This window comes from Hypomesus nipponensis, chromosome 2, assembly GCF_054491055.1.
Source record: "Hypomesus nipponensis isolate SF chromosome 2, ASM5449105v1, whole genome shotgun sequence".
Taxonomy (NCBI): domain Eukaryota; kingdom Metazoa; phylum Chordata; class Actinopteri; order Osmeriformes; family Osmeridae; genus Hypomesus; species Hypomesus nipponensis.
In genome coordinates, this window is record NC_140362.1 from 2,932,501 (window position 1) to 2,951,553 (window position 19,053).

A 19,053-nucleotide genomic window follows, 5' to 3' on the forward strand; every position below is an offset into this window, starting at 1 on the left:
TGTGCAAATGCAATTTCTATGAAAAAAAAAAGTGTTTTTGTACGAAGACGAAAATCAAAATTTTGTAATAATTTTTATCAACACAAAGCGCAGCGTGGGTGTCATCCATGGCAGAGGGTGTCTCTTTCAGGGGCTGGAGGCCCAGACCGGCTCACCCCGGCCTGGGTGAGGGTGGTGGCTGACTGGGTAGTCCTGGATCTTCCCTACGCATCCCTCACAGGGCTTGGGGACTCATTCTCCCTGGACCCGACTCCACCCACAAGGGGCTCCACGCCCAATTACAGCTAGAACATTTCTGGTGGAGCTTCAGTCGGGGAAAAACTATTTTTATCACGTAAAGGAATCATATTTAAAGAAAGATATTTTTACTTCAGGTGAAAGAAGAATAATATTAAGGATTAGAGCAAATATATTATAGCCTCCATGAGAAGGGTTGAAGAGAAGAGAACTGCCAACGATGCTTTTCATTCTACACCTCAGATTACCAATAGACTGCTAGTATTCAGTGCTGAGAAATTGTGTGTAAATGGTTTTAAAAAGGAAAAAGATGTATTAAAAAATGAAGAACACTTAACTAATTTTGAACATGTTGTGAAAAACAAAATGGAGTGCACACAGTTTACTGTTTGAAGTTGATGCACAAGTTTAAAGAAAACAATAAAAAAAAATCTTCACAAGGTGCGAGTTGTCTAGTTCTGTTCCTCGTGGAACGCGCCGACATTGCGGTTCCCCAGCAGCCTGGATCAAACGCTGCGGAGAACAAAGAGGTAAATTAGTGAAGAACATGAAAGAGGTCAGTATGGAAGAAGACTTGCGCGATGGAAAAATAATGACACATCCCAGGACCTATACACAACCTCATGAACAAAGTAACAGATGCTGAATGCAACAGAAAATGCAAAATGAATTAAATAACCCTCTAATTTAAAAAAAGTTGAAAGAAAAATGTCCTTTTGATAGATCATTTCCTCTTATGGAGTAGACTGCCTCACGCCATGGTAATATTGTTTGTAGTCAGTCAGGTTTCCTGATTCGACGTCTTAATGAAGTGAAGGATGCACATTGTCCCTCACACCTGACAGACGACCTTGCAGGCGGGGTAGGCAGTCACGTGACAGGACTGCGATCACACGCTGTGCAGCTGAGGTTTGTCTGAGTGAACAATATAGGAAGAGCAACATGTGTGTGTGTTTGCAGGTGTGCCTGCAGGTGTGTACAAGTGTGTGTGTGTGTAGGAAGTGGGGGGGGTGAAATCTGACACCAAGGCCACCAATTTATCCAGAAGCCCCCTCAGTCAGCAGAGCGTTCAAACAAGGACACAGGCACAGCCTCGCCTATCCATGACCCCCCCGTGACCCCAGGCCAGGCTATGACTCAGCAGAACGGCAGCCAATCAGATTAGCGCTCCCCGCCCGCCCTGACCCCGTGGGGCAGTATGGATCCGCAGAGCAGCCAACGATTAGATTAAAAACATTTGTACTTAGCTGTCTGACCCGCTGCTTGAGGAAGACTTTGCCCTTCACATGTCTGACTTCTGTGTTTGGCAGGAACGGCGGGTGGTGGAGTCGGGGGGGGGGGGGGGGGGGGGGGGGGGGGTTGGCAGGACTGTGACACCACCCCCCACCCCTCCCTCTGGGGCCCTTCTCGAGAGATTCTACCCCTACTCAAGACAAATCCTTTATTATCCCACTAGGGGTAATTTGGCTGCAGCTGAGTGTTAAAACACATTCAATACATCATAAATCCAGCAGGAAACCACACCAGACAGCAAACAGAGACTACAAGACAGGACAGCGCAGGGTCACTTCATGTGAAAACAAGATCAGAACATTGCTGAGTGCAGAAAGGGCTTAAAACAATCATTTTGTGAAAATGCAACCCACTGATTGCAGTGCAAACAATATTCGAATGTGTTAGTCCAATGAGTTGTAACTTGATATATACTTCCTTATGACCTGAGGATCAGATAGGTAAGGGAGCTGTTCCTGGTTCTCCCCCAATAACGTTACAGGGAAAGCCGACCAATCTTTGAAAGAAGCCACATTGCATGATGCTTGAAAGTGCCAACTTCTTACTCAAGGAGATTCAAAACCTTGATTTAGGATGGCTCATGGTGACATAACATCAAAAGATGAATGAGCTTCTTCATAAGTGCAAAGATTCATGATGGCTCTCGCTTCAAACTGATGTGAACTTCTGCCCCACATCGAAACTTGACCAGCCACTTTCCACCGAAAAACAGTGGAACACAACGTCTGTGTCAACCCACCGCTGAGAAACCAGCTCATTAAAACCATTCTCTATGGTGAAAAAACACATTTTGTGGAATACTAATACATCAATAAAAACAGTCTTATCGGTCCCCTTTTCCCTCGGGGCAACTGCTGGCATTGTACAGATCATTAGAGGTTTGCCGGCGGAGCTTTCCTGAGCATGTGGCTTCCCTCCGCCCGATCCCCGCCTCGCTTTTATCAGATTGACGTTTTCACTCAAGGTGTGTTCAAATGGGCATTAATCTGCGCTGCTCTGCCGGGGTGAGCGGGCAAGGGGGAGGCAGATAACGAATGTGCACGCCAGATCCTATTAATTGGCTAATTATCATTGCTGGTGGGAAGCAACAGTGATTGGAAGACGGGAGCCAGGCTGCGTCTCTCCGCGTCTTTGTCATCTCCCAATCAAAACCTAATTATCAATCGAGAGTTTTAATGGAGAGTTAACGGCACATGGTGAAATTGGTGGAGAAACGGCCTCTCTTGAGGTGTCACCTTGGTTTTGGTCCATAGACCTCTACCATTGGTTTAGTAGTCTAAGCAGCAAAAATGACGGTTATGAACAGCGCTTTCTTCATTTGACTTACCAAAATAATCAGAGAGCGCTGTGCTTTTTGTCGTTAAAGCAGAATCACATCGACGAGACGATGTGTCAGTACACGCAAAAAAATCATTTCACCGCCTGAGTTTCCTGACTGAACATGCGACGTGTTCAAACAGAAGGCTAAGAGATTGAGGGCGAGGGAGGGGGATTCGGAGGGGATCACCTGCGTTGGAAGTAGCTAGAGGGTGTTTGATATTGTGTTAAATCAGAGGTAAAATTCGGCAACAAAAGCCAATGCTGTAGTGCAACAGGAGGAGGGATGACGGGATAAAACACACTCTCAGAGCTGCACCCCTCACGGAGGAAAGAGGAGGAACAGAAACAGCAGCAGGGAAGGAAGAAGGGATGGAGGGAGGAGATAGAGAGAGAGACAGAGAATAAAATAGGATAGAGAGAGGGGGTGAGACAAAAAGAAAGGCAGATAGAAAAAGAGAGAGAGAGACGTCACATCATGGTGTGAAGATGTTTATGACATCGCCACAGGCAGCATCACGTGAACACCCTGTGTCCTTCGAAGTGTGTGTGTGTGTGTGTGTGTGTGTGTGTGAGTGTGTGTGTGTGTGTGTGTGTGTGTGTGAGTGTGTGTGTGAGTGTGTGTGTGTGTGAGTGTGTGTGTGTGTGAGTGTGTGTGAGTGTGTGTGTGTGTGTGTGTGTGTGAGTGTGTGTGAGTGTGTGTGTGTGTGTGTGAGTGTGTGTGTGTGTGTGTGTGAGTGTGTGTGAGTGTGTGTGAGTGTGTGTGTGTGTGTGTGACAGAGCCTGTGTTAAGAGGCCGGGGCAGCGACGGGCATCACAGGCTGTGCTGCCGGTAGAGATTACTGTCCCGGTAAACACAGAGCGGACTCCACGCTTCAGAGGACGAGGGTGAAAAGGGAAAGTCACAAGTGTTTATCCCTCCCTGATCCCAACCACAGGAGCTTTACAGACGTAATCCCAAATTACAGCATGAGGGAGGGGACTGGGGGGGCGCGCGCGGACCTTATGGGCTGTAACCAGATTACACGGAGGGAGAGCCACCCAGGGGTAATGGAGCGTGATCAGATTATAGCAGCGTGAGGTACACCAGGGAGGAGGATCTCTTGGCCCCTGCACCCTCCCTCCTCTCCCTCCCTCCCTCCCTCCCTCCCTCCCTCCCTCCCTCCCTCCCTCCCTCCCTCCCTCCCTCCCTCCCTCCCTCCCTCCCTCCCTCCCTCCCTCCCTCCCTCCCTCCCTCCCTCCTCTCCCTCTACCCTTCTCTCACCCTCCCTCTCTCTCTCTATCCTTCTCTCTTTCCTTCACTCCCTCCCTCTCTCCCTCTATCCTTCTCTCTTTCCTTCACTCCCTCCCTCTCTCCTTCTGTCCTTCTCTCTTTCCTTCACTCCCTCCCTCTCTCCCTCTGTCCTTCTCTGTTTCCTTCACTCCCTCCCTCTGTCCTTCTCTCACCTTCTCTCCCTCTCTCCCTCCCTGCATCCCACTCTCTTTCCCTCCCTCCCTCCCTCCATCCCTCTCTCCCTTCTACCCTTCCACAATCCAACCATCTCATCTTCACCCTTCCGTCCCAGGGGGGTGGGGGGGTGGCCGGGGGAGATCATGAAGGGAGCTTGGAATCCTGCACAAACAAGGTGATTCACACATAGACAGACACACACACATACATACAACATACACACATGCATGCACACACACCCACACACAATGACTTACTCACACGTACACACGTACACACATGCACATGCACATGCCAGACATACATACATACATACATACATACATACATGCAGTATATCCACACACACACACACACACAGTATATCCATGGATTTACATGACGTTCACTGACGTAGTGTCAGTGTAGGATCTACATGACGTAGTGTCAGTGTAGGATCTACGTGACGTAGTGTCAGTGTAGGATCTACATGACGTAGTGTCAGTGTAGGAGCTACATGACGTAGTGTCAGTGTAGGATCTACATGACGTAGTGTCAGTGTAGGATCTACGTGACGTAGTGTCAGTGTAGGATCTACATGACGTAGTGTCAGTGTAGGATCTACATGACGTAGTGTCAGTGTCAGAGCTACATGACGTAGTGTCAGTGTAGGATCTACATGACGTAGTGTCAGTGTAGGATCTACGTGACTGTACATCAGGGACATCCAATAGCCAGCTTGCTTTGTTGCTGCTGCTATCCTCCTATAGCAGACAGCAAGACACCACACATACACACACACACACACAGAGACGCAATAAATTCATCCTACAAATCATGAGTTAGATCTTTTACCCAGTACAGATTGTTGGTTCTGCCTGGAGCGGGGATGGGGGGGGGGGGGTGCTGAGAGAGAGAACATTCCCACGTCATCAAGGTTCCTTGTCTCTAATCCCACCACAAGAAGCAGCTTTGAAACAACAACCTAAATATTCTGTCTTTGTTCAACTGAAATCAATGAAGGTGAGGAGAAACCCTGTCTCACTGAGTTGGAGGTTCCAGCCTGCAGAGACGTAAAACAACAAAACAGCTGGGTTTCACAGTGCTCTGTGGTAATTAGACAACACCTAGGATCAGTTTGAAGTAATACAGAGAAAATACTGTACATAGTTTTATTTTTGGGCACTTTTGGTTGTCTGTTTTCTGTCTGTTCTCCTTACTATCTATCTCTGTCTGTCTTTCTTTCTCTCTCTCTGATTCCTTTTGGCCTGGTTTGATGTTTCATCTGAGATACGGCAAAATACAAAATCCCGTCCGATTTCAGTTTTCCACATCCCAGACATTTTTTTATGTTTTACTGACTTCAGATTCACGGTGCAGTATTTACTGTATGGAAGCAGGAGCACATTACAGTCACATGTAAGTTTCATAGGTAAGAAAGTAAAGAACACTCGCTGGGTCTCTCTGGGTCTTAAGCCAGCAGATAAATAAAAGTGTGGCTATAGTGACATGCAGGATAACTCTGGTAACTTTGATCATGCATTATGAATTCTGGATGTATTATTCATGGGCAAGCAGAGATACTGGATGTGCCCTTTCCCCCCTCCCTCATCCTCCCCCTCTCCCCTCTCCTCTTCCTCCCCATCTCCCTCCCCCTCTCCCTCCCCCTCCCCCTCTCCCTCCTCCTCTTCCTTCCCCTCTCCCTCCTCCTCTCCCTCCCCCTCTCCCTCCTCTCCCTCCTCCTCTCCCTCCCCCTCCCCCTCCCCCTCTCCCTCTCCCTCTCCCTCTCCCTCTCCCTCTCCCTCTCCCTCTCCCTCTCCCTCTCCCTCTCCCTCTCCCTCTCCCTCTCCCTCCCCCTCCCCCTCTCCCTTTCCCTCCCCCTCTCCCTTTCCCTCCTCCTCTCCCTCCCCCTCCCCCTCTCCCTTTCCCTCCCCCTCACCCTCCCCCTCTCCCTCTCCCTCCCCCTCCCCCTCCCCCTCTCCCTCTCCCTCCCCCTTTCCCTCTCCCTCTCCCTCTCCCTCTCCCTCTCCCTCCCCCTCCCCCTTTCCCTCCCCCTCTCCCTTCCCCTTTCCCTCCCCCTCTCCCTCCTCCTCTCCCTCCTCCTCTCCCTCCCCCTCTCCCTCCCCCTCTCCCTCCCCCTCTCCCTCCCCCTCTCCCTCCTCCTCTCCCTCCTCCTCTCCCTCCCTCCTTTTCCTCCTCTTCCCCCCTCGCTCTCATACATGAGGTTAGGGGCCCTGCTTTTCTCCTCAAGCTCATCTCCACCTGCAAGATTCAGGAAAATCTCAACGTCTTTCCTTTCAGATCCTACTTCTCTGTCTCACGCACACACACACACACACACACACACATCAAACACAAGTTAACACGTGCGCACACACACAAGTCAGCACACACACACATACGCAGACACTCAATATTTTCAGTCAGGGCTGTGAAGTCATAGGGGCTGTGAAGGATTATTCGCTGTTGCAGTTGTAGGCATTTTTCTTCAGGTGTGGGAGATTTGCTGTCACCTCAGATGTATGGCGGGTGACAGCGTAGCTCAGTGGTTAGAGCACCAATTCCCCTTGTGTATTGTGTGGGGGGTTTTGAACCTTCCTGGTACGCACTCCTACCCCATGGGCTACTGTACCCCTGTCTCCTACCCAGGGATCTGATTGGATATCAGATCAGTGGTTGGATTGAAGGTATAATATCCAAAGATGTGTGATGTGTGCCCTCTCAGTGGGAACAGTCTGGAGCCTGAACAAGGGTCTGAACACATTTGCTGTTCCAGGTCCAAGCATGCCGTCCTCTTCTCTGGCCCATTCTTCTTTCAGAGTGATGACTTTGTCTCGGATCGATCGAGCCCAATAAGAAACACACAGCAGCATGAAAAATATGATTTCATTTTATGCCAAGAATCTAGCAAAAAGCAATCAGGGATAGAGTGAAGCTTGATCTGTTTTAGCAATAGCTAGCAGGGGGGTGTCCTCTTATCGACAGTGAAAACGGTCTCATCTCGAAGCAGAAAGGGAGCGAAAAACTCTCATCTCGGCCATTAGTATTCATCCCTGCTGAGGGCAGGCTACACCAATCCTCTCAGATTCACGAAACCGCAGCTGGAAAAAAAGCTTTTTGTCAAAACAAACAGCCTCACTGGGAACACGTGTTGGGTCTGGGGCGCAGGGACGTTGTGGTGCTTTGTGGGATGCTGGAGTCAGACTGGCGTGTCCGTGTGTTCTCCAGAGGGACTGTGGAGGGGCGGAGCCACGCCTTCTTCCCCGTGACCCACGAGCCCTGGCTGCTCGCCGGCCTCGTCTGATGTGATGCCCAGCGTTGCCCGGACGCCGTCTCTCTCCCCCCCCCCCCCCACGGAACAACTCGGGCGCGCTCCTGCTCTCTCTCTCTCTCTCTCTCTCTGATAAACACGACCTCTGAGATCACTTCCTCCTTTCGCCGCCTGTCTTCCTTCCTCTCCTCTTGGATGGTCTTTAATTAGGGGGAGAGAAAGAAAGAAAGACAGAAAGGAAGAAAGAGAGAAAGAAAGAAAGAAAGAAAGAAAGAGAAAAAGATGGAGAGTGAGGGAGGGAGGATGAAAGGAGAGAGACAGGAAGAAAAGGAGAGCGAGAGGAAGAGAGAGGGACAGGAAGAAAGGCAGAGAGAGGGGAAGAGAAAAGAGAAAGATGACAGAGGTGAGAGGGAGGGATGAGGAAAGAGGATGTGTCAGGATCAAAAGAGGAGGAGGGTGGAGAACCAGAGGAAGGTGACAAGGGAGGGTGAGAGAGAAAAAAACATATCAGAGCGAGAGATTGAACGAAAGACAACTGAGCAACTAGGGAGGGAGGGAGGGAGGGAGGGAGGGAGGGAGGGAGGGAGGGAGGGAGGGAGGGAGGGAGGGAGGGAGGGAGGGAGGGAGGGAGGGAGGGAGGGAGGGAGGGAGGGAGGGAGGGAGGGAGGGAGGGAGCAGTAAAAAAGAAACAGGGGGAAGAGAAAAGGACAAGGGGATAGGCAGTTGATTGGGTCCCATTGAAGTTAATCCCCGTACAGCAAGCGAACGGCCTCAGAGCCCCACAATTAGAGCCAGCTGTAGCTTTGCCATCAGCTTGATATTCAGTAACTGTCCAATAAACACAGTCATTAAATGGAAGCATCCACCTTTCTGTCCAGTGCTTGCCTTTCCCCGGGAGACAGCCTTTATTGCTGTTTGAGGGAGCGTCAGAGAGTGAAGGGAAACGCAGCGCCCTAATGGCGAATCAGCTGCTCCATTACTGCACGTAACCCCAGAGGTGAACACAACCTTGACGGAGAAAACAGTCCAATTTGTTTTGCCTCTCTTGGAAAATAATTTTCACGCAATTATGTCCTCGTTTTTCCCTTTGCATCATAAGGCAGGGTCAAGCAAGCAGAATGCTGTGTTTACGACTATTACAGCTCTCATACATAAAGCATGAACACGGAAATCCATTTTGCATGGATGGAAGAGATAGTGCATCAAGCAAACAACAAAAAATACTTTTTTTCACTCCGGAGCCGGGAAAACAAATGTGTATTGTTGAGAATAAACAAATTACTTGAGAAATTGATGATTTTATTTAGACTTTGCATTTAAATTAAATTAAACGCTTCCTCAATGTGCTCAATTAAAAATGTCATTTTTATTTTCCGTCCCAGTCTTCACTAAGGGTTCCTTCTTGTCATTGAGGATCTATTATCTGGCTGGGGTCAAATGCACTGAACCACATCAGTTGTCAATGGCAACCATTCCTTAGTATTTCTGGTTTGCGATATTTGTCCTCAAAATGTATCTTGGCGAATGTACCAAGAAAGAAGAAAAAAACTGTGGGGGCCAAACTTTACTTGGAAAAAATAATCATTTACCGGTTTCAATTTCATCTACACAAAGAAAGAAACTTTTAATATTCAAGCAATTTTAGTATATCAGCTTTCTGCTGGCATGCTTTGGCAGGTCTTTGGGCTTATCACTGCATAGAAGGAAATTATAGCTCTATCTTGTGTCCCAGAAGCCATGTCAACCCCCCCAACCCCCTCCCCCCCCCCCCACACACACACACACCAACACACACACCAACACACACACACCAACCCTACCCCATTTTAATCTTTATTAAAGTCTTCCCCACATCTCCCACATCTCCCTCTCTCTCTCTCTCTCTCTCTGTTTCTCTCATTTACCCTCCTCCTCCTCGTCTCTCTGTCTCTCCTCCTCCCCTCTCTGTCCCTCCCTCCCTCCCTCTCCCCCCCCCCCCTCTCTCTCTCTCTCTCTCTCTCTCATACCTGCAGATGTAACAGAGTGCTCCTTCCCCAGACCGTACGTTGTTTTCGACGGTGTATGACAGCTTGCATCCATGCCGCCCTGGCAATGCACACCTTCAGCTGCACGTCGGATTGATTGGATGTGACCCCCCCCTCCAGGGACCCCCCGCCCCCCTCTAGGGACGCCTGTCGCCATCTGATTAGAGGCAGATGATGAGCGCCTGACTACTGTAACCTGAGGTACTGAGAGACCAAGAGAATGGGAGAGGGGGAGGGACAGAAAAGGGGTGTGGGGTGAGAAAGAGAGACAGAGGGAGAGGGGTGGGAGAAAAGGGGGGTAGAGAGAGGGAAACAAAGACAAAGACAGAGAGAGATAGAGACAGAGACAGAGACAGAGAGAGAGAGAGAGAGAGAGAGACAGAGAGACAGAGAGACAGAGAGAGAGAGACAGAGACAGACAGAGACAGAGAGATAGAGAAAGAAAGAGGGAGGGAAACAAATACAAAGAAAGAGAAAGACAGAGACAGAGAGAGAGAGAGAGAGAGAGAGAGAGAGAGAGGAGTCTCCACTGTAAGGAGATAGGGGCGCACGCCAGACCCTGAAGACACATCACTGAAGCCAAATGCAATTATGCCCACTAGCACAAAGAGGCCACGTTGCCGCTACGCTAATTTGATCTGTTCTGGCAGAAGCTGCGTTTATTAAATGTCCGTTTCCAGGCAGCTACCAGGCCTGCTCTCAGCACGGGGAGATGAGCAAAGAGCCGCAAAGCGGAAACTCCATTAACAGCAGTCCACCCACGCCACCCCCAACCCCACCCCCGACACCACCCCCAACCCTACCCCCGACACCACCCCCAACCTCACCCCCGACACCACCCCCAACCCCACCCCCGACACCACCCCCAACCCCACCCCGGACACCACCCCCAACCTCACCCCCGACACCACCCCCAACCCCAACCCGGACACCACCCCCACCCCCGACACCACCCCCAACCCCACCCCCGACACCACCCCCAACCTCACCCCCGACACCACCCCCAACCCCACCCCGGACACCACCCCCAACCCCACCCCGCACACCACACTTACATTCACACCATGTTCAAGCTCACTGATAGCATCCAGACTTGTGAGGACCATGAGCAGGCTCCAGGGCCCCAGGCTGCAGCCCTCTCTGCCCAGACACAGCACCTCAGACAGGGGCAGGGTGGCGGCAGAGGCAGGGGGTCGGGTCTCTCCCTGGTCGGGTCTCAATGACCGGGCAGACAGACAGGCAGACAGAGAGACAGGCAGGCAGAGAGACAGAGAGACAGGCAGGCAGAGAGACAGAGAGACAGGCAGGCAGACAGACAGAGAGACAGAGAGACAGGCAGGCAGACAGAGAGACAGAGAGACAGGCAGGCAGTGAGACAGAGAGACAGGCACACAGAGAGACAGAGAGACAGGCAGGCAGACAGGCATAGAGACAGAGAGACAGGCAGACAGAGAGACAGGCAGGCAGAGAGACAGAGAGACAGGCAGGCAGGCAGGCAGACAGGCAGAGAGACAGGCAGAAAGACCAGGCAGCCGGGCAGCCGAGCAAGGCAAAGACCTTTTTGGGGGTCTCATCCAACCCAACCAGCTGATATGATACTCTGGCACAAAGCATCTCGCTGCATGTTGAGATAGGATGGAGGGAGAGAACTGGAGCAAGACGAAGCATTAACAGGCTTGTCAGGTGCAGGAGATAGGAGCCACGGTGAAATAAGAAGAGGCAAATGGCATTTAGAGCCTGCTGTATGCACAGGGAGATAGCCGCTCTCCATTGAAGTGTGGCGGAACGGACACATTTGGGGGGGAAAAAAGAAGAAGAGGAAATCTCACTCCTCCCACTGAGACTTTGTTTTTTCACTTTGTGTGTGGGTGAGAGAGAGAGAGAGAGAGAGAGAGAGAGAGAGAGAGAGAGAGAGAGGTAGAGAGAGAAAGAGAGAGAGGGGGGGGGGAGTTAGTAAGGGAGGAAGGGAGACTTAATGGGAGTGAGAGTAGTGAATGGGAGAGTAAACAGGGAGGGGGGGAGGGAGGGAGGATGTGAGAGAGAGAAGGATGAAATAGAATGAGAGAGGGGGGTTAGAGAGAGAGGTAGTTGGAGAGAGAGATGGAGGTAGGTGTAGGAGGGAGAGGTGCAGTACATGTAGGAGTTCAATGCAACTGAACTTCTATTTCGATGAAGTTAATAAGATTGACCTTAGTGGCAATGTTCCAAGTTTTCAACAAAGTATCAAGGTATCAAGGTTGTCAACTAATTGAAATTAAATTGAATATTCTGTTACTACAGTACAAAATACACTACATATCCTATACAGTGGATAACTCCCTTTCAACATGCACCATCAATCTATTGATATAAATGATCTCCGACGATTTGGAAGGTCGTTTCTTCACAAGGAAAAGTATCGCTCCAGAACGGCAAGACCATTTTGACACAATATACAATACAGTTCTGCTTTGATGCCTGGTCTACTTTTGCATACCACTGCTCTGACTCCCTGAAGCATCAGTAAGGGATCTGTGAGTGAGTGTGAGTGTGAGTGTGTGTGTGTGTGTGTGTGAGTGTGTGTGAGTGTGTGTGAGTGTGTGTGTGTGGGGGGGAGGTCTGGGGAGAAGGAGGGCCCTAGGGAGGAGGGGGGGGCTGTGGGGGGTCCAGAGGTCTGTTAGTCATGCCATCTCCACCCGCAGGCTCCTCCCTTGTGATGGATGGCTTATTGCACAGACCCTGCTCTATCACACTAATGGAGTGGCTGCAGCCCTAATAGGCCTTCAGCTGGGGAGAGAGAGCATTACAATGTGCAACGGGCTTCTCTCTTTTTCATTATTCTACGATGATGCAGTCCCCCTCCCGTCTTCCCCAAACCTCTCTTCTCTCTCCACCACCCTCCTTCCTCGACCCCCCCTCCCTATCCTTGGGGGAGGAGTCTCGTCTCAGCCAGGGCTGGCCCCGCCTGGCCTGCCCCCCCCTCCTCTCCCCTCCTCCCTGTATTTGGGGGAGGAGCCAGGGCTGGCCCCGCCTGGCCTCCGCCGGCAGCCCTGGCTCCTCCCCGTTTATTCATCCCTCACTTAGGCAGCTTTTAAATCAATCACCTGCCGGCACACTCAGAACCTGCGGCCAAGGCGGCCATTAGTCTTTCACTGCTCGACAGAGTGGCTCGCATACGTCTGTCTCAGAGCCAGAGACTTGCCATAAACATGCATGACAGGTGCGTACGCGCTGTGGTGTGTGTGCGTGCATCTGCGAGAGAGAGAGAGAGAGAGAGAGAGAGAGAGAGAGAGAGAGAGAGAGAGAGAGAGAGAGAGAGAGAGAGAGCGACAGAGAGACAGAGAGACAGAGACAGAGACAGAGACAGAGAGGCAGAGAGACAGAGAGACAGAGAGACAGAGAGACAGAGACTTGGTACATGTTTACATGTATGTCAGGGGCACTGCAGTCTCTCTGCCGCGTGCAGCATGGCGTCTGGTTCTGCCCGGGTTATTGATGTGAGCCGTGTGTAGCGTACGTGTGTGCATGGCATTGGAGAGGAAGGGCCCATTTGTTAAAGGTATGCTTGCCTCGGCAGTATCCTATTAGCAGAAAGCACTTCCCATCACACTGCAGGGGCTACGCAGCATTCATCAAGGGCATGTTCTCCCTGCATAGTCAATGACAGGGCCCACAGCACAAGCTCTTCATCAGGATCTGGCCGCTACGACAACGCAGTCCCAGACACAGCGGTCAGCCAGAGACAGGAAGTGATGTCGTTTGCTCGGTAGCTCAACCGGAGAGTGAAGCGTGGCGGTTTGAAGGGCCGATGCCACGCTGACCAGAGTCTTTGACACTAATGTCGGGGAGGTAAATAATGGCGATCTGAAGCAGGGAGTGTTGATTTGAACAGCTTGCTGGCTGGAATGTGCTGTTGTCGACGACTCTACGGTGATTGGCTGTTTGGGTTCCTGTTGCGTTTGTTTGTTTGTTATTTTTCTTTTCACCTGGTCAGTGTGGATCTGGCTGAGAATGACTCATTTTCTGCCTCCACAGGAATACAGGTTTGGGGGAATGAAGACAGTGTCTCGGATCTCTGATCTCTGTCTCTCTCTCTCTCTGTCTCTCTCTCTCTCTCTTTGTCTCTCTCTCTCTATCTCTCTGTCTCTCTCTCTCTCTCTGTCTTCTTTCTCCCTAGCTTTTTACCCCTGTTTTCATTCCCCCACCTCTCTCTCCCTCTCTCTTTCCCTTCCTCACATCCTCTTTCCCTCCCTCTCTATATGCGAAATCAATAAAGGATCGTTGCTGTTCTTTGCTCTCACACACACACACACACACACATAAAAATACAAAGAGAGAGCAGCCCTTGAAGACGGATATTATGTTTTTTTTGCGTGTCTGTTTGTGAGATGATTAAGTGGTCTGTCCGACCGTGTCCAGGGTGAACAGAGGCTGAGGTCTGGCTCTCTCCCCCCAGGCAGAGCTCTCTCCCTGGGCAGAGTTGACCGTAGATCCCCCCCCCTTTCCAGGCAGACAGACGTGGAGACTGATTCACAATGTAACTGACTCATCTCGGAATCATGACCTAGTGAATGGAGAGCAGCTTCACTCAACTTGGGACGCTTGCTTACCTCACAATACCCAAACGCATTTCGCAGTCGCAAAAACTTGATTTGAAACTCACGCAAATGTGTGTTTTGTTATTTTGTTCATCCGATACTGCCGGTGTTCTAGTTATGAAAGCATCCCTCCTGTGACAAACAGAATGCTGTTTGAAGCAATATCGTTTCTCAAAGCTCTGCATTTACTGTAAATGAGTACGAATTGAAAACCAACTGTGTTCGCTAACATGAGTCTTGCCGGCTTCCATCTCCGTGAAACCGCGAGCTGTGTGTTGTGGCAGGCTGAATTTCAAAGGAGCTCAGATGTCCACAGAAATGTGCATATAGAGACAGCATGGTATGAGATCACACACACATGCAAGAACACACACACACACAAAAGAGCAGTATAGATGGAGCAAGCAGATGTGGCCGAACGTAATCTCTTTACATGAGAACTGCAGTATTTGTCAACACAACATGAACTGCTGGCCCTGTAACTCAACGCTAATTGTTGGCAGTTAAAACAGAAGCAGCTGTAGCTGGAACTAAGTAGCATAGCTAGCATAGTTTATTGAGCCAGTACTGTTGTTGTCAGTTCTACTTGATCCGTTGTACTTTGTCTCCACCAGTTGGCCAACACCTTCTTCCCAACCACACACACCATGCTGTGTGGCACCAACACACACTTCTGTTCATGGTGTGTGTGGGACCCTCACACACACCCTCACACACACTGTATGACACACACACTCACATCCTCCTTTTCACTGTGTGGAGGACCTACACACACACTCCTGTTCGCGTTGTGGGGAACCCAAAGTAGGCCTCTGTCATTTGAATGATTGCTTCAGTCTTCCGGGCACCAGCCTCCAGATGTGATTCTCAAGCCATTTTATTATGCTGATGAGAGTTTTATCCTAATGGAAAAAGCATTAGGGTAAATATTATGCAAATAAAGAGACCTGTTCTTTCAACTCTATTTGTGGCCCAAGGGTTAGATAATGAGCTTTTATGTTTTCATGGAATGGCAATTACTGGAGTGAACCTGGCAAGGGGGAGGGTGGGCGGTGGAGGTGGGTTAGTGAACTCATTCATAAGATTCAATTCACATCTGAAGGATTTACCTGAAAGACTGCAGGACTGGGACTGACTATCAATGGAATGTTCTAGTAAGTCACCTTGCTCTCCTAGATAAGTGTAGTACAGTTGTTCGTCCTATTGAATTATACGATTTCATTAAAAACAACCAATTAGTGCAGTCTTACTAGGGTTTGCATAGCGATGGGTCATTATTAATATGAACTGTTATGACCACGTTTGATTCTGGTCCTTTCAGAAATGTCAATATTTCATCATAAAGCGCCACTGAACGCAAAAAAAACATATTCTGAGATATAAATACAAATACAAAGACATCGGAACAATGTGGTCAAGATTATTTCGATTTGCACGCAGCTGTTCCTATTGTGTGCATTGTCCCATATCGGGTTTGTCTATCGACGTAAAGTAAAAGGATTTATGATGGATTACTGCGTTGCCATCACACTTAAATGATTCCGAAGTCTAAAAGCTTATAATTCTTGGCATTGATTTCTGAGGCAGCTTTGAATACGAGTTTAATGTTTTGAGGGAATAACAATTAATTTGCGAAGCTGATTGATGTCAGGAGGACTCATTTCACCCCCCAGAAATAACAGCTTCTGACACCTTCAACAGCAACCTACATTTTACAGTCGGCTATAATCTCATTAGAGGCTGAGCATTTATAGTCGGTTTAAGCAACTGAATCAATCTTCCCATGACTGGGCTGTATAGAACTACATGGACACCAAATCCCATTGTGAGAGAAAACGCTCTAAAAAGAGATTGTCTGTGTAGAGCAGATGTTTTCAGATGAAGGTCTTGTAGGGGAGGGTTTAGCTCAGTGGGTAGAGCATTTGGCTGTTGATTAAGAGCATGTAGGTTCAAATCCCTCCGTATGTTGATTGGTGCGTTGAACAAAACTTCAGCGAGTTGCAAAGTTGGGCCTCATGAATCATTAATAATACACCTTGCTTGATGTGTACAGTGAACAGTCACCTACACCTTTTTCTCGGGGTTCGTTGGCAGACACCACATTCAAACAGTTTGAAAGAGTTTCTCACTTTATAACGTCATTCCTCTCACCTTCCGCTTGAGATCATTCCTATTAAAGCCAGAACTCTGCCGTGTTGAAGCACGGTCATTTAAACACGCCGGCCCCCACCAACATGGCCGACCACGCAGCAGGACACCACTCACCGGGATCCCGCAGACACACCCGGAACAAAAGCTGAGATGAGACGCTCCTGCTCTCCAGAAACATGAATAAACAACACCTGAGCGGAGGGGAGAGCGACGGCAGCTCGCCCCGCGGCGTGCAAACGTCCGCCTGTTCCGCTTCTCGGACGCTTTGATCTCCGACGCTCCTCTTCTGCGGCACACGGGAAGATTCCTGGGGAAGAGCCGCTCGAGGCCGCGTGGGAGCTGCCAGGATCGAACCCAGACAGCAGGAGAGAGGGTGGGGAGCAGCCGTGGAAGGGAGAGACACGACAACAAGGAGATACCGTACCGTACAAAGCTCTTTGCGTCAACGCACGGATAGCGAACTGTTTGTACGGTATTCACAGCCAGGGTGTGTAAGGGATAACAGTCTAACAGTGTTGCACAGCCAACACAGAATGCCATGTAGCAATCTTGCCGTATTCCCAACCCGAGCAGTGCAAGTGTAACTGTGTAAGACTGAAGACACAGTCTGCTCTATGTTGGAAGAGTCGGTATGTTGTTCATGTTATTGTAGCAAGGTTACAGTAAAATATCACCGGCGTTCACTTGCATGCATTCGTTAGCTCCGTGTTCAAGACGTTTGACTGCCGATGATCAAAATCCCCAATTCTGTATGAGGCTTCTGATAAATAAATACACCGTAATTAATTGTATTATTAGTGCATGGTGACCACTTGCTGCTATCTGACTGAAACCAAGGTGTGCAGGCTTAGTATTATACGCAGTTTCTCTCCTCCAGTGATTGGTCTGGGGGGGGTCATTGAAAGCAGTGGAGAGAGTGGTCTGTTCCTCTCTGTGACTGACAGACAGCAGGGAAGCACTAAAAGCATTTCCACATGCAATATTAAGGCTCAGTTAGAGAGTGCATGAAAAATACAGGCTTTGGTCCCTGGACTGGACTAAATGAGATCTCCCGGGGGTTTAAATACAGGCCTCAGTTGAAGCAAGGTATGGTTTCTCAGAGCAAGCATTGGGGATGGGTGGAGTAGACAGCCATAGGAATTAAATCAAGACAATTATCTTGATTTGATTTGGTTTATAGGAACGGTGAATGGAATGGTGGGTTTTTTACCTTGAAAATGAAAACATACGCAGGCAAGGAGAAGCTTTGTGGATGAGTCAAAGCCTCAGCTTCAAGGTTAGCCTCGTTTGAGTGGAGGTTATCCTTTTCAGCTTGATCACTAAGCAAACCTTTCTTGAAAATCCAACTTATATTACATACCTTTGATACATGATATGTACAGTAGAGTAGCCAATGGAACCACAATCAATGTAAAAAAAAAATACATGGAAATCAAGCAGTCTCTCATCATTGATCTCAGTACCCAGTAGTGGACAAAACAGGATGGCTGCAGAACAAGCTGTGCAGGGACGACACAGACGTGGCAGTGTTTACACCTCGGACTCTTCAAACACGAGGTCTCCAAACATCTCCATGCCCTTCAGGGGACTGGCGGTTAAAAAGATAGCTCTCGTCACTCCTGTTCATGAAAGCGCAAGGATCTGTGAGGACAGGAGTAGAGATATGCTGGAGAGCCTTGGAAAGCTCGTCCAGATGAGGGCTGTTTACTGTTTTCCCCGTCGCTCCGCACAGGCCTCTGGTGCTGCCTTGATCAAACACTTTGTCAGTTACCTTGGTTACCAGTCCTCCACCAACCCCCCCCCCCCCCTACCCTTCCGCCCCCCACTCTCCCCCATGTTTCTCCTGTCAGCATTTTGAGATGGCTGTGAAAAAGCTGAGATACCCTCGCCAGCCAAAGCTGTCAGCCCCCCCCCCTGTAGCCTTGCTGTGAGGAACAATTCCTAATCCGGAAAAGAACCATAACATTCCAGAAATAACATCTTCCGATGCTAGTCATTACAAGAATGAAGAAAAAGGTTTATCTGGTTGTTAGTCAACTGTCTTTGGGAACTGTTTGCCCTGATGGTAGACCAGATCTCTTGTCTCACAAGACTATTAAAAGCGATTCACTGGTTCTACGAAGAAGATGAGCTCAAGGAAAACCGTTCCTGGTGGCACTCTAGCTCTGAATCCTCCTCCCTCGAGCACGTCTCCAGACTCAACCACCAGCTTGATTTACGAGCCAAATCAATACGGACAAACAAGACAGGGGCAGACTTTTAAACACGCTGGGTTACTTTTTATGTGACAGCTTTCTGAAGAGGACCTCCAGTAAAACGTCCAACAGCAGCAGCTCACGGCTCAAAGGTCTGGAGAGCCTGGGGTCAGCTTCTCCTGGAAGTGGGGTTCACCTTCCTATCGACTGCAGCACTGTCGAGATTTCAAGTCTTCGTTTGAAGAGAAGGAACTCCTATTTGAGGCCCAGCAGCTAGGGTGTGTGTGTGTGTGTGTGTGTGTGTGTGTGAGGCACCTTAGCATAAAGTGGTGGAGAGGTTATACGGTTTGAGAAGCTTCCATGAACATGGAGTCCACTTTAGTCAGAGGTCACCAAGGAGACGAAAAGAACACTTCCGAGTTTGTTCCATTTACAATAATTTATGAGTAATGTCGAAAGCTGTGGGATTCAGACCCGAGCAGCAGGCTGGGTGATGGGGGGGGCCTCGGGGGGGTCGGTTACAGTGACTGATCCCTGCAGATGTTAACCAACGTGACTG